Source organism: Mesoplodon bidens, assembly GCF_964165515.1.
Source record: "Mesoplodon bidens genome assembly, chromosome: 9".
Classification (NCBI taxonomy): domain Eukaryota; kingdom Metazoa; phylum Chordata; class Mammalia; order Artiodactyla; family Ziphiidae; genus Mesoplodon; species Mesoplodon bidens.
The window spans coordinates 71034217-71040216 of NC_138166.1; positions in this window are offsets into that span (position 1 = coordinate 71034217).

Here is a 6000-nt window from a genome sequence, read left to right on the forward strand (position 1 = left end):
TGTAGTGATGCAAAATCTAGAGCCTACATTCTTTTACTCCAATCTCTTTTAATTAGACTATATTGATATTATTATACTTGATTTTAACTCTAAGTATGTAACTAATATTTAATTCATATTTATTCTATTGGCAAGTAGAATATCTCTGTCATCTGTCTATCATCTATGTATATTTATGATCATCACCATTCTATCTATAATATTAAGCAACTTGCCTTCTTATGGCTACTTGTTGGATGGGTCTGAGATACTTGCTCTTTGCAAATAAGCAACATGCCATCTAGTGGTAGGTAGCCTGAATTGCAGTCAGAAGTCCCACAGCATAACAGCTAAACTCATCATCCAGGCACTAATTCAAATGTCTCAGATACATAGGATATAGCTCTCATTCTACACAAAAACCTGTATGTGGCCCGTTATTTTTTATTTTTAATTATAAATTTTAAATATTAGCTTATTTTTCCAAACCAGAGAGTAAGCACTGCATCCTGTAAGCCAATGAGAAGTTTCAAAAGACTGAGAAGGCATCCAAATATATCATACTGTCCCAGAGCAACTCTCTACCTGGCTGTATATTATTATATAAAAATGTTTAGGAACAGAATGACATTTCCTAAGATGCTGTCCTGAAAGTTTCCTAAGGACCTCTCAGAGTGCCCAGAAGTTAGCAGCTTAATAAATTCAATTACTAATTTTCTTCCAGCGAATATAAATACGGTGACTTAAGATTATTCAAGGGGCTAGTTATTCTATGGGCTAAACTTCACATTTGTTTTATTTGAAATTAACATACCAACAGTAGCTTTCTTTGTTTAGTATTTTTCAGTATATCATTTACCATCTCTTTACTTTTGACCTTGCTGTGTTTTGATGCTTAGGTATTCTCATGAGACAAAGCTAGATTAAACAAATTCAATCTGATGAATAAAGTTAATATTTTATCAATCTAGGTACATTTTTTGATATTATGATATATCTGGACTAATTTCCACCACCTTATTTTGTTTACTATTTAACATGCTTTCTTGCTTATTCTTTCTGCTCAAGTTTTCTAATTTCTCTTCTATTCCTCTACTAGTTTAGAAATGTGTTCTATTTTCATTTTTATAGCAGTTGTCCTTTTGTTTTTTGTTTGTTTGTTTGTTTGTTTGTTTTTGCGGTATACGGGCCTTTCACTGTTGTGGCCTCTCCCGTTGTGGAGCACAGGCTCAGGACGTGCAGGCTCAGTGGCCATGGCTCACGGGCCCAGCCGCCCTGCGGCATGTGGGATCTTCCCGGACTGGGGCACGAACCTGTGTCCCGTGCATCAGCAGGCGGACTCTCAACCAATGCGCCACCAGGGAAGCCCTGTCCTTTTGTTTTTAACATTCCCTCTTGACAGAACAAAATTTAGCAATAAATAATATCATAAATAATACTAAATAATATCCTCTCAAAAAGATTAGAAAATTTTAATTTCTAACTTATCCTTCCCCTCTTTTATGTTAGTTGTCTAGTATTTTAGATACTACTTGCTTTTAAAATCTTCAAAAAAATGTTTTTTTCAATTAAAGCTAATTTAGTTTTACCAAAATATTTAAAATTTCTTTGGGAGAATTGTTTCTTGCATCCTAGTTTTTTTCTTCAGAATTCTTTTTTCTTTCTTTTTTGGCACTTAAATGCATCATTTAATATTTCTTTCAGCAAAGCCCACAGGTTGAAAAAGCTCTCAGACTTTGTCTGAAAAAAATGTTTTTATCTTACCTTCTTTCTTAACCAGTCATTTAGCTGGGTATAAAAGCTATTGTTCACTGATTTCTCCTGAGCCTTTGGTAGTATCTTTCCATTACCTTGTATAGCTCTTGATGCCGATAAGCAGTCTGCTCTCATTCTAATTACCTTTCTTTACTAGATGGTTGGTATTTTCTTCTGAAACCTTGGAATATTTTCTTTTTATCTTTTATGTTCTGCAGTTTCATAACAACGTGACTAGTTATGGATTTCATTTTATTTTCTTGCTCTGAATTCGTGTGCCACTTCAATCTAAAATCTCATGTTTTCTTTCAATTTTGACAAACTTTCAGGCAATATTGCTTTGGATATTGATTTACTCCTAATTCCCTATCTCTCCTCTACACCACCTTTCAGATGGATATAGGGTTTTCTCACTTTATCCTCCACATCTTTCAATATTCATTCATTGTGATGGTTAATTTTATGTGTCGACTTAGCTATACTAAGGCACCCAGTGGTTTTGTGAAAAAACAGTCTAGATGTTGCTCTGAGGTAATTTTTAGATGTGATTAACATATAACTCAGTAAACTTTGACCAAAGCAGATTACTCTGCCTAATTTGTGTAGATCTTATTCACTCATCTGAAAGCCTTAAGAAAAAAACTGAGATCGGGCTTCCCTGGTGGCACAGTGGTTGGGAGTCCGCCTGCTGATGCAGGGGATGTGGGTTTGTGCCCTGGTCCGGGTGGATCCCACATGCCATGGAGTGGCTGGGCCCGAGAGCCATGGCCACTGAGCCTGCACATCTGGAGCCTGTGCTCCACAGTGGAAGGGACCACAACAGTGAGAGGCCCATGTACCGTGCAAAAATAAATAAATAAAAACTGAGATCATTTGAGGAGGAAGAGATTCTGCCTCTAGACTGCCTCTGACTCAAGACTGCAAATCAACTCTTCCTTGGGTCTTCAGCCTGCCAGCCTGCCCTACAGATTAGGGGCTCACCAGCCCCCAAAATTGCTTTTTATATCTATTAAGTGATTTCTTCAGATCCAGCTTCCTGTTTACTAACATCATTTGAGCAGTTCCTAATCTGTTTAACTCTTCCATTAAATTATTTTATTTCTTTAATGAATTTTAAAATTTTGATTGGTCCTTCTTTTTCAAATTTTCCTGTCTATGGTTATGGTATCCTATCATACATTATGGTTTCCATTCCTGTGTTGATATTTTTAGATCATTTTAAAATACTTAGTTTATAATATTTAAGGTTGTTTATCCGTCCAGATTTTGGGGACCTAAGTTTCTTGTGTGTTGCCTCTGCTAATGCTTCATCATAGTGGGGTTATTTTTCTGTATAAGACTTGTGATTCTTAAGTGGTAAAAGTGTCTGTGCAAAGGTTACTTCTCCTGAAGTCTTAGGAGTTTCCATGGTTTTCAGATAACTGTCTCACCCTTGAGCCTTCTCTGACCACTGACTCCCAGTACTCCCCTCACCCCACGATCTAAATCAACTTTCTTCATTACAGGATTTCATAGAGTGCTTTTTATTTGGTATCATGTACTTGAGTTTGTAATTACACTTTTATTAGTATGATTTTTCTGACAATAATCTGTCCCTCCTTCACCCTCAATAAACTCTTAACTCCATGAGAACAGGAAATATACATGTTTTAGTTCACCATTTTATCCCTAGCACTTGGCACAGTGCTGGACACATAGTAATTACCAATTAAATTGAATATCCGTTGAAGGAATAAATGAATAAGTAAATACATTCTTTTATCCTGATTACCATGAGAAATTTCCTCCTGGGTATATTTCATGCAGATACTGAATGGATCAGATTTATTGAAACTGTTTTGTTTTGTTTTGTTTTTCTCCTACAGCTGCTCTTCTTGGTGCTTCTATGGCTAAAACATTCAAATACCTGAAACATCCAAATATAGATATAATGCTAATTATGGAGTTTCATCTGAGTTTTTAAATTTTTGAATTTGGAGTCATGTAAAAACATCAAAACTTGCCTTCTATAAGTCCACAAAGCACTTGAGTATCTCCAGCAGAAGAATGGCAAACTCTCATACACCTGAAGAAATGTTTGATCAGAGTTAATACCGTGAGGTGGTTGCAAAGAAGAATGAGATCCCTAATTCATGGTTTAAGGAAACTTGATCTTTATTTCAAGTTGGGCAACTGCAGCCCAGGACTTTCCTTTTTTATTTTATTTATTTATTTTTGGCTGTGTTGGGTCTTTGTTGCCACACGTAGGCTTTCTCTAGTTGCTGTGAGCAGGGTTACTCTTCATTGCGGTGTGCAGGCTTCTCATTGCGGTGGCTTCTCTTGTTGTGGAGCACGGGCTCTAGGCACGTGGGCTTCAGTAGTTGTGGTACGCAGGCTCAGTAGTTGTGGCTCGCAGGCTCTAGAGCGCAGGCTCAGTAGTTGCGGCACACAGGCTTAGTTGCTCCGTGGCATCTTCCAGGACTGGGGCTCAAACCTGTGTCCCCTGTATTGGCAGGTAGATTCGTAACCACTGCGCCACCAGGGAAGTCCCAGCCCAGGACTGTCTTAATGCTCAGGTGAGATGTTTGGTGCTTGGAAGCTTTTGAGTCTTAGTAGTGAATAGAAGTTTCGATTGTTGCTTTCAGAACATTATAAGACTGCTAATTCTAGAGTTTAAATGAAACTTCTGGTACCTCTCTCTAGCATTCTTCAACATCCCCATGTACTATTATAATCATTAAGGAGTATAGGTTTAGCATCAAATTCTGAAGTCAAAGAAAGATCCTCCTTGCTGAATTACTAGTTGTTGACATAGCTTCAGCTTCATGTTGACAGGTGTGTGTGTGTTTGTATGTTTGTGTATTATGCTGGTCTCACACATTTTAGTCAAACTAGATTTTAATAGTAGTATGCTTTTTTGATTGTTTGGGTATCCCTTCTGAATAATTGGCATCCTTTTCAAATCAGTGGTTAAATAACTTGGTGTTCAATGTTTTGACTTTTATATGTACATATACATGAGGTTGGATGGAAAGATAAATGAGTGGGAAAGCCATTTGTTACATGGATGTATTGGGTTTAATCAATTCATACATAGCTTCATATCGTGACTTCTGAACAGTGAATGAGTTTTTAAATATTCAAACTTCGACATCAAAAATAAACAGGTCTGGGCTTCCCTGGTGGCACAGTGGTTGAGAGTCCGCCTGCCGATGCAGGGGACACGGGTTTGTGCCCCAGTCTGGGAAGATCCCACATGCCGTGGAGCGGCTGGGCCCGTGAGCCATGGCCGCTGAGCCTGCGCATCCGGAGCCTGTGCTCCGCAATGGGAGAGGCCACAACAGTGAGAGGCCCGCGAACCCCCCCAAAAATAAAATAAAAAATAAAAATAAACAGGTCTATATACCTCTGTTATATTGTCTCCCTTATAGGGAATTTGAATTAATTTTTATTTTATAACTGGCATAGCTCATAGCTTAGACATTTTAATTTACTGTAAATACAAAGAAAACATTTTCATCAGAAGTATAATCGAATCTTTGTAAATTTAATGGTTGATCAATTACAAATGGCCAGTAAATCTTTTCTTTTCTTTTTTTTTTATTTTAACCTCATAAATAGTCATCTGGCATTAAATATTTGTGATCTAGGCCAGTAACCTTTTTCAATCTCACAGGACCTTTTTTAATTAAACTATGTCTTTGTCCCATGTCTGTAATCCTCTCACTGACATTTTATATACAAGACACCTTGCTGAAAAAAGGTCAAGCAGTACAGTTATAAATGGAAAAGAGATTAAAAGAATTCTCAAGCCATGGTGTGATCTAAGAGCGAGTTAAATATGGAGCAGTACTTAGTAGACATGCTCAGTAGATAAGGAGGAATCCCTCTGGGTAGATTTTAATGATTGAGGCAGCAAAGCAAATGAAAATTATTTTTAATGGCAAAAATGAAAATTACACATTGTTTTCATAGTCCACAGTACTTATTGTGAAAGACCACCATGAGGCTTAAATAGCCATAAAATGTTCAGGAAAACGATTGCAAAATACAGTCACAGTGTTTGTATAATTCTTGCCTACAAAGACACTTTTGTTGCTCCGTAAACTTGCCAATGTCAGTCTAGTGTTAAGGTTAACTCTAGAAGTAAAAGAAACATGTTGAAACGTATATGCATCAATGAAGAGTAAGAAAGGAATGCAAAAGCTGAGTAAGGAAGAGGGAGTGAGCAAACACTGAATTACTGAAAACTGTCTTTTAGTACCTATATTATTGAAGAGTAGTTAG